We start from the raw sequence: 11,175 nt of genomic DNA on the forward strand, positions 1-11,175 counted from the left end.
AGAGGGAGGGTAGAGGGAGGGAGGTGCAGGGTAGAGGGAGGTGCAGGGCAGAGGGAGGTGCAGGGTAGAGGGAGGGTAGCGGGAGGTGCAGGGTAGAGGGAGGGTAGAGGGAGGGAGGTGCAGGGTAGAGGGAGGTGCAGGGCAGAGGGAGGTGCAGGGTAGAGGGAGGGTAGAGGGAGGTGCAGGGTAGAGGGAGGGAGGTGCAGGGTAGAGGGAGGGTAGAGGGAGGGAGGTGCAGGGTAGAGGGAGGGTAGAGGGAGGGTAGAGGGAGGTGCAGGGTAGAGGGAGGTGCAGGGTAGAGGGAGGGTAGAGGGAGGTGCAGGGTAGAGGGAGGGTAGAGGGAGGTGCAGGGTAGAGGGAGGGTAGAGGGAGGGAGGTGCAGGGTAGAGGGAGGGTAGAGGGAGGTGCAGGGTAGAGGGAGGGTAGAGGGAGGGAGGTGCAGGGTAGAGGGAAGGTAGAGGGAGGGAGGTGCAGGGTAGAGGGAGGTGCAGGGTAGAGGGAGGGTAGAGGGAGGTAGAGGGAGGGAGGTGCAGGGTAGAGGGAGGTGCAGGGTAGAGGGAGGGTAGAGGGAGGTGCAGGGTAGAGGGAGGTGCAGGGTAGAGGGAGGGTAGAGGGAGGTGCAGGGCAGAGGGAGGTGCAGGGTAGAGGGAGGGTAGAGGGAGGTGCAGGGTAGAGGGAGGGTAGCGGGAGGTGCAGGGTAGAGGGAGGGTAGAGGGAGGGAGGTGCAGGGTAGAGGGAGGGTAGAGGGAGGTGCAGGGTAGAGGGAGGGAGGTGCAGGGTAGAGGGAGGGTAGAGGGAGGGAGGTGCAGGGTAGAGGGAGGGTAGAGGGAGGGTAGAGGGAGGTGCAGGGTAGAGGGAGGTGCAGGGTAGAGGGAGGGTAGAGGGAGGTGCAGGGTAGAGGGAGGTGCAGGGTAGAGGGAGGTGCAGGGTAGAGGGAGGGTAGAGGGAGGGAGGTGCAGGGTAGAGGGAGGTGCAGGGTAGAGGGAGGTGCAGGGCAGAGGGAGGGAGGTGCAGGGTAGAGGGAGGGTAGAGGGAGGTGCAGGGTAGAGGGAGGGAGGTGCAGGGTAGAGGGTGCAGGGTAGAGGGAGGTGCAGGGTAGAGGGAGGGTAGAGGGAGGTGCAGGCTAGAGGGAGGTGCAGGGTAGAGGGAGGTGCAGGGAAATGGAACACTCACTGTTGTAGTTTCCTCTTGATCTACAGAATTACAGAGGGAGGGGGGTTCTTTAACAAGCTCTTTCTCTCTTTTTCTCTCTCTCTATCCTTCTATCCCTCTTCTCTTTCTCTCTCTCTATCCCTCTTCTCTCTCTCTCTCTCTTTTGCGTCTCTGTCTCTCCCCTTCCTGACTGCCTGGGGGCAGTAGTGCACAGCAGGTACGTTTGGAGGGTTTTGAAGGGCAAGTTTGATGTGTGTGTGTGTGTGTGTGTGTGTGTGTGTTGGGGGGGGGGGGGTTAAGTGGATGCAGATTTGTCCCTGAGGCTCAGAAATAGACTTCTACTGACCACACACACACGCCCACACACACCCACACCCACACACACACACACACACACACACACACACACATATACACAAATCAGTAGATCTCTACTGACCACACATACACACACACACACACACTCAGCTGCAGCAGGACAAAAGCACACGGCATCTCTAGATCACACACACACTTTATTTTGTATTTTCCTGCTGGTTTTGTCAGAGTTCAGTCTACGGGCTGTGGCTGAGTTTGGCTGTGTGTAAAGCACCATCACATACATTCCACATCCACTGATCTCTCTCTCTCCCTCTCTCTCTCCCCCCTCTCTCTCTCCATCTCTCTCTCCCTCTCTCCCTCTCTCTCTCTCCCTCTCTCTCTCCTCTCTCTCTCCATCTCTCTCTTTCTCTGAGTTTGGCTGTGTGTAAGGACCATCATATTCCTGCACTGATAGCTTCGTGGTTGGGTCTCAAAGTCTCACTCTTTCCCTTGTCCTTGTTTAAACTCCAGATGGTGTTGTGTGTGTGTGTGTGTGTGTGTGTGTGGTTTCTGTAGTAAACTCCAAATGATGACTTGATCAGGGACGTGCACAGGGATTTTGAGGGGCAGTTGCTCTGACCTGAAAAAAGGGCACCCCCCCCCCCCAAAAAAAAACTCACAGGCTATATGCAGGACTGAGAATAACAGCGTTTTTTTTTTTTTTAAATATATACACAAAGAAGTAAAACACTGAAATACAGCACTCAATCACCTTAACTTATCATTATTATTTTCATGCCCACTAGTGGTATTTATGTTCTGCTCAGGCAAGATCTTTGAAATTACCTTTAAAATAGCCTATGTTTTTTTAGATTACAGTTATTTAGCATGCAGCTCATCTCATCTGGTGATCATCACTTAGGCCTTCCTGTCCTCTGTGCCTCCTCCTGGTCCACATTTTCCTCACATACAGTAGTCTGGAGGCTTATGACTGCTCCTCATCTTAAATGTAATGTAATTATGAAACATTACCATTAGTAGGCTAGGACATTGTCATGTCATCTTTATCACAGTGCAAAGTCTCTGTCTCACCTGCTGGTTGGCTTTTTTGCAGCCAATCCTGCAGTGATTGCTGCCTCCCTGAATTGTCTCTCCCTCTCCTGAATCTGACTCTTTTCAGTGGGCATCTTGGCTTCAAACAATACCCAAAATACTAGTGATATTTAGGCATTTAACCATTTTGAATAAAATAATTAATGTGATGCATTAGGCCTACTTCCATCATTCATTCTTATTGCTAAAACGAAATGTGAGAAACTAACTATCAGCAGACATGTAGCTTAGTTTGCCTAATGCCTACCAAAAAAATAGTAGCCTATAGGCTATGTGATAACGGGCTGCTTCTCTGCAAGCTAACCTATCTGTCTGATTATTTAGGCTAAACGTGGCAAACTCAGCCTGGATTTATGAAGATTTTAATTAATTTCATAAAACGTGATGTAGATGATCGTTCGTTTGTTATACATCACAAACTCACCTTTTCCGACAACGTTGAGTCGTCTCATACGACAACCGCGACAATCTCCTTCTAAGGCTGCTCATGCAGGCTCAACTCAGGTGCCGGCCGCGTGCAGCGCTGCAGCCACGTAAACAGAGTTTGCCCTTCCCCTACTGACTTTCACTTTCGGTGCCCGAATGGAAGTGAATGAGGCTTTGCGATTTTTTTTATCTAGACCTACGTGAAATTCTGCATCCATTGTACGATTTATTTATTTATTTTCCCTATTGGAAGGGCAACATGAGTCAAGAAGGGCATATGGGCAGTTGCCCGGGAAACCTGAGCAACCCCCCTGTGCACGTCCCTGGACTTGAAGACTCTTTCCTTTTTACTTTGTTTGTTTGTTTGTTTATCCCCCTCTGTTGATGAACACATAAGGCCCTGCATGACCACACATGTCACCAGGTTGCCCTGGCAACACCCCCCCCCCCCCCCCCAGACATTACATTAAATCCACCCCCACCCTACCTCCCCAAGAAAGTTAATTTAAAACAGATTAATCATTAATGAAACACCAAGTGTGTGTGGTGAGGGGTGCAAATGGTGTGCCAGAACAGTAATCAACCACACACACACACATGCATGCACGCACACACGCGCACACACACACACACACACACACACAGAACAGTTTTAACTCAACATCTCCCAACCAAATGAACCTGTTTCTACACACACAGCAGCGAGAGGAGAGGAGAGGAGAGGAGAGAGAGGATAGAGGAGAAGAGAGGAGAGGAGAGGAGGAGAGGAGAGGTGAGGAGAGGAGAGGAGGGGAGAGGAGAGAGAGGAGAGGAGAGGAGAGGAGAGGAGAGGAGAGGAGGAAAGAGGAGAGGATAGGAGAGGAGAGAGAGGAGAGGTGAGGAGAGGAGAGGAGAGGTGAGGAGAGGAGAGGAGGAGAGGAGAGAGGAAAGAAGAGGAGGGGAGAGGAGAGAGAAGAGAGGAGATGAGAGGAGAAGAGAGAGAGGAGAGAGGAGAGAGGAGAGGAGAGAGGAATGAGGAGAGGAGGAGAGAGAAGAGAGGAGATGAGGAGAGGAGAGAGGAAAGAGAGGAGAGAAGGGGACACATTGAGCACATACAACACACTGAGCAAGCTTAGTTTAGCCACCAGAACAATAAAGGCATGATTTAGGACTGATCTCAATAAAAGCATGTTTTTAGGACTGATCTCAATAAAAGCATGTTTAGGACTGATCTCAATAAAGGTACGGAAGTCATATTTATTTTGTGTTAATAAATTCAGCACATTGTGCTTGTTTATAATAGTGACTCTTGTGACCAATTAACCAATTAATGCAGACAACCATTCCAATATATGATTCTTGGCACTGTTACTAGTAATAACAACTAGACAATATTATTATTATTATTTAACATAATGATATGTTAAACATTTCTTTATGTATCACATACAGCTTGGCCATCTGTCTTTAGGACTGATGTGTTGGTTGTGTATGTCTCCTCCTAGTGGTCATCTCTGGACCCTACAAGTCTCGTGTTACATTAATCATTTGCTATAGGCGTGTATTTACAAATGTCTTGTTCATGACGAATTAGGCCTTTATTCTTGATATAATCTAATGACCTAGTAAGCCTTGATCTCTACTTACTAATTAGTAGTATGTACCAAAAGAGCATATGTATAACCCACTAGTATTTGAATAAATTCCAAATAGTGGGAGAACAGTTGTAGAATAAGCAAGTGTATGGCTCAACCTCACTGCACTTCACTGCCCAGGTTGCTGTGTCAAACAGCACTAACTGGGAGATTGGCTCCCATTCTAAAGTGGAAACTGGTTCCTTAGCAGCAAGCACATTATCATCAGTAATACCTATGCAGTATGTAGGCCTACTTACTAGTCATGAATTGGTTCCATATTCTAAAGTCAGGCATTATTCTCCCTACAGTATGTCATCTGGAAAACCTGTATTTATCCAACTATACACTGTACATTATTAATCTCTATTGTCTATTGCACTCAAATCCAGAAGAATAAGGATTGAGACTTTGTTTGAGTCAGTAGCCAGTCTGAGATCATTGACTATTTTTACTAGAGCCGTTTCTGTGCTGTGATTTGATCTAAAACCTGATTGGAATTTTTCAAGGATACTGTTTTCGTTGAGGAAGGTATTTAACTGATTACAAACAACTTTTTCAAGTACTTTGCTCAAGAACGGTAGATTTGATATAGGCCTGTAGTTGCTCAGATTGGTATGGTCAAGATTTGACTTTTTAAGTAAAGGTTTCACAACAGCGGTTTTAAAAGCAGTTGGAAATATACCTGTTTCTAATGAGGTATTTATTACCTTGAGAATAAAGGGAGCTAAGCTATCATATACTTTTTTGAGGAATCTAGTAGGGATTGGATCTAAAACACATGTTGAGGAGCCGGTCTGAGTTATAATTTTACCAAGCTCAGATTGAGTAATAGTGCTAAAGGACCTTCATTTTGGGGGGCTGTTTTTGGGTGTACTATCAAACATATTACTTGTGTTACCAATAGCCTCCCTTATAGAAATGACTTTGTTTTTTAAGAAGTCTGCAAATTCTTCGCATCTTAGAGAGGATGCCTTACTGAGTGTATCAAAAGGTGTTTGATGCAATAGCCTATCAATGGTAGAGAACAACACCCTAGAGCTTCCACTGTTTTCAGCAATTACCTTAGAGAAGTGGTTCCTCCTCTCATTCCGGATAGCTCTATTATAATTTGCTATTTTTTCTTTTAGAATGGCACGGTGAACCTGTAACTTAGTTTTTCTCCATGTTCTCTCAGCTTTTCTACATGATCTTTTTAGATCATGGATATTTTCGTTCATCCAAGGTGTCAGTTTGCTACAGGGCCTTTTTTTAGTCTTTAAGGGTGCCACTCTGTCAAGCAGAGCGCCTAATTCATGATTGAGAGCCTCTACCATTTGATCAATGGAATGATGTAAAATATCTAAATTTATGGAGTCTATAAGAGCTATGAACTGCTGTTCTGCTCTAATGTCCAAGAGTCGCGATTTGATTGCAATTTCGGGATGAATTTTTGGAGTATGTAGTACTATATTAAAAGATACACAATGATGATCAGACATATTTATATCATTTACTGATAAGTCTGTAAATGACTGCAAGCGCCTGCAAGCGCCTTATGCTTGATCATCCTTAAAGCACACTGTGGATTTTTTTAAATTTGAATTTATATAGTATATTTAGTATTTCGTTTTTTTAGTTTTCTTATCTTCTACTGTCTCTATTGTACAATGGAGTTTTGTTATATGTATATACTTATATTTACTCTTTCTGCTGTAAGTGCATGTTGTGTGTGATGTCTGTATGCTACTGAGACCTTGAATTTCCCCTTGGGGATCAATAAAGTATCTATCTATCTATCTGTCTCACTGAGTCTGTGAAGACACTCCCTGATTCTTTACTGATTGCAATTAACAGGGCTGATCTTAGCAGTTTCTAAAATGTTTCTTAATTCCTCTTTATTTAATCTCTTCATTGGAGCTGGAACCATTCTGTGAACTGTAAATAACAGATGCTGTTGATGAACCCATTAACACTGTTTTGTCTTGAATTGATGAACTGTTACACTTACTATGCCAAACCCATGTCTGTTTTTGTTGTGTTGTTGTGTTGGTTTTTTAAGGATCAGAAACAAACCTACAAACTTGCACTTTACAATGTTTATGGAACTTTTCTAACCGATGCTGTTGATATTGAACCCAGTTACACCATTTCCTTTACTTATGCCACACCAATGTCTGTTCATCAAACTTTATTTTTGATGGCACTGAACTGAAAATGTAAAAAAAAAAAATCTGAATTTTTCTGTCAACTGTGAACTACATTTAACTCGTTAAAACTTGTATCAAACCGGTTTTTGTCTATGCTGTCGAACATTATGGATTAGTTATGTTCCCAGTTTTGATATTGGATGTCATCACTTTATATCATATATCAGCCCAGAGGAAACTTTTGCTTCTCATTTGTATCCCTTCTGTTGCTAAGGAGGCAAAATGGTGATTCTCTTTTAAGGATCATTTAAGTATTACTTTTGTCACAATTATTTCTCCTAATTTTGCCTTAGGAGAAATAAAACAAGCAAAAGATGAGACACATAGCAATAAGACAAGTAGGAGTCACATAAGAGATATTAGTTTGAGAAGCAGGAGAAATACAGGAGATCTCTTATATGTTTGAGTGTAGTCTCACTTACAACTTGTTTCTCCTTAGGAGAAATAATAGAGCAAATGAGGAGACATTGCAATGAGAAACTGTTGAGAAGTAGGAGTTACAATTGAGATATCAGTTTGAGGGTCAAAAAATAGGGCACTCCATAGCATTTCAAACTTTTATTTTATAAAACAAAGCAAAACAGTTGTACTTTAAAAATGGACTTTAAGCAATGGGAGCTTGCACAGTTGCACTTTAAAATTGACTTCAAGCAATGGAAGCATGTTAATGCCTTGATATGTTCTTTTTATAATGTGTATTCTTATTTTTTATTTTTTTTTGTGTGTGTGAGTGTGTATGTGAGTATTATTTTTAAAAGCTGCACAAGCAAATTGCATTGTACGGACCAACTGCACAATGACAATTTAAGTCTATCTATAAATCATACAACATGGAGAAATGAACTAATAAACAATAACATAAACAAACTGAACTTGTGCCAAAGCGTGCCATACTGTGTACAATGGTGGATGAAAGCGTGGGCTGGTCAATCTGCGTCTTTTATCCTGGTGGTGGAACCAACCAAAGGGAGGAGGGAGAGAAGAGCAGAAAATAGAACATTGTTAGTTTGTGAGCCACTCAAAAATACAAAGTAAGACATTTGTTTGACCGTCTGCTTTCATAACTGTGGGAATTTTGATACAGCACAAAGATCAGACACACCTTATTAATCACTTAAACACAGAATGGGGGATGTGATAGCTACCACTCACATTTGCTATATGTTGCCCAATTGAAAAACAGATTGTATTGATGATTTGTCAAGCTTAAACAAGTTTGTTGAATTCCCTCACCTCATCTAGTGAGTAAACTGTATTGTCAGGCTAGGATTAACCCCTATCCATCCAGGTTGGACTAATCCTATTCAGTGTAAAAAAAGAAATGGGCATCTGAAAATAGTTTAGTTCAGAGTCCTGATGTCAAAAAAGTAATTTGGGCAATTTTTTTTGTCATCTGGGAGCTGGCTCCATAGTCAGAACGCATAACAACTAAATGCAGCGTTGCCTTGTTTAGTTCTGATAGTGGGTTTCAACAGGAACATTTCTCCTGTGATCAGTGAGGTTTAAGTGATGAGTATTGCTGGAACATGTCACACAGTCTCATTGAAGGGCAAATCTGGTGTAAACTGATTCAAAGCCTTGTTGTTCGAGCTCACCAGGCACTGTCCAAAGGACAAAGAACAATAAAATGTGTCATAACCTAGACAAGTTATGGACAAGAAAGTAAAGCTGACTCAATATGGCAAAAAAGCCTTCGGTATCTTTTTTCCATTACAGGGTTTCCCCAGGTTTGACCACCCCAAATAAGACTTTTTTTAAGACCTTTTTAAGACCACTTACATGAAAATTAAGACCTACATCACACCCATTATGCGGTTGTAAAACACCAGATCAAATCCATAATGACAATTAAAACAACACTTCCCCATGATGTGCTGTCCTCTCCTTTCGACTGATTATGTTGATTCATTGCTGCCGGTGCGAAAACCCAAAGTATTGTTTGCGCACTTCTTCGATAATTCTTAAAAAATGTATTTGATTTGGGGGCCCAGACCACCTTGACATCATCAGTAATATTGAATATAGTGTTATCATTCACACCAGTGGGCATCCTAGATTCTGCTTGACTCTTTCCACACACACGGAAAATTATGGCTTATTTCATATGTTTCTATTTCATATACCTTCGAATTCATATAAAATGTACAGTTAATGTATAGTATTTTTTAATCTGCATAATTACTATTAATCTGCTTAATTGCTAAACATATTTAGTCATTTGAATACTTAATATTTATTTTTAAACTATTACACCTAGGCAAATTTTAATGTGGTGTGTAGGCCTAGGTGTAATTGAGTGTTTGTCACTTTAAGAAATACGTGAGTAATTACTGTAGCCTTCAGTCTCACGGTTTTAGGCTAGTGAATAATAGTTGCACATAATGCATAAGGATATGTGGATGCAATTCATTGTTGTCTGTCATTAGATAAAATAAATGTAAATAAAAAACTATCAAGTTCATAGAAGGGATCATGTTCAATAATGATTTTAGCACTAATTACGAATGACATACATGACCTGAGCTAGCAGAATTAGTTAGCAAGGAGCTCTCTCCAGATGTAAAAGTTTTCAAAGGTTGCGCTGCCTATTTCTAAATGACATTAAACCCAATAGTAGACCTACATACATCTCATAGCCTAGGTAGGTTAGCAACACAAAGTTGAGAGGTGCAACTGAGCAAATCAACTTTTGTAGTATCGGTGCACCGTGCAACACTAAATTAGACGATCTCTGACATTAATCAACCCCCTGTTGAATTTTCACATTGTTGTTGTTTTTTCCTAGCCTAGAAATCTAGACGCACCCTAGCGGCGGCAAATTAATTTGCTCAGCCTGTACATCTAGTATCAAACCATAGGGATTTCTATTGGCTGACGCCGTGGACGTCATCCAATCACAGCGCTCTATTTTGTTAGAGAGTCTTAAGGCGGGCTTAACAGGATGGCGACAGTCCTGCGACAGTGAACAACAAGGAAGGTGGCTATGGCGAACGAAGAGCGGTAGTTTGAATCGGCGTTGGCGTCAACTTTGGAGGAGTTGGACTTGTGCTTTTCTTTGAAAGTAGAGCAACACAATGCACTTAAGTCATTCCTTTCGAAGAAGGATGCATTTGCCGTTTGCCGACCGGATACGGATATGGTCGTAGCGCTGGCCTATTGCATGCCTAGGCAGTTTGAAAGACAATTCTCTGCCCGCCCCTTGGATTAAGCGAGGTGAATGGCTCGATTCCAGACTATACATTTCAATGATATAGGATGGCCCGCCAGGCTAGTTTTAAGACTTTGGCAACGGAATTTAAGACTTTTTCAGACCTTAATTAAGGAACATGACATTTAAGACCGTTTAAAGACTTTTAAGACCCCGCGGGTACCCTGCATTATGTCAGGAATACCAAAAGTACTTCTATACGGCTCTGGGCTATACTTCCCTGTCCATAACTCAGAATTGGCTGTGCCACATTTTCTTTTTCCTATGAACAGCACACAGTGATTTCCAACAAGAGCTATGGATCAATTCATACCGGATTTGTCCTTTAAGTGATTTGTAAACAAGGAGTGCTTTAGGGTCAATCCGGTAAATGAAAGACAATGACTTAATATTACATCTAAATTAGCCCAAAACATTTAGCTCTGATCACTCAAGAGACACTGACAATTGTCAAGAACAAAAACAAAATACAAAAAATACAGTATACACCAGGGGTATTCAATTAATTAAAAAATGTCCTCAAGCAAAGGTCCGGAGCATCATAATGTTTAGGCTATGTATATGTATGTATGTATAATATATATACAGGGGTGGAGCCAGAGGGGTGGCTCCGGGTGGCACAGGCCACCCTTGAGATTCGATTGGCCACCCCAGGTGCCCCCCCAAATCCTAGTCTACGATTGGCCATTAACATGGTGTAAGGCGGGACCTTTCTTGATGCACTTGCAGCAGTGTGAAGTGTCAGACGTCAGAAATGTAAGTGGCAAACACACTTGCCTTTATTGGCCTGCGGCACAATTGAACTGCGGAACGAAAGGTTTCCCCGATCAGGAAATACTCCTTAATACGCAACTTTGTGTAGGCTTAACAGAGGTAGCCTAAATATCGTGCCTATGACGATGACAGCTTTAAAAAAAAAAATCTCGCTGGATTGAAGGCAGAATGTGGGCTGTTGCGCAAATAGATGAATGAGGGTCGGGAGATTTAGTAGATTTAGGGACCTAAAGTTTTGCTAACATTTTCTCCATTATTATCGTAAAATATGTCTCCATGCAGGGCAGGGCTGGTTGAAATTTTGGGTGGGCAACATAGCAAAGCTGTCAAATTGGATCAAAACTAACATAAACACAAAACAAACACAAAACAATCAGTACTACCTAACTTGAGTTGCTGC

Source organism: Alosa sapidissima, chromosome 18, assembly GCF_018492685.1.
Source record: "Alosa sapidissima isolate fAloSap1 chromosome 18, fAloSap1.pri, whole genome shotgun sequence".
Classification (NCBI taxonomy): Eukaryota; Metazoa; Chordata; class Actinopteri; order Clupeiformes; family Clupeidae; genus Alosa; species Alosa sapidissima.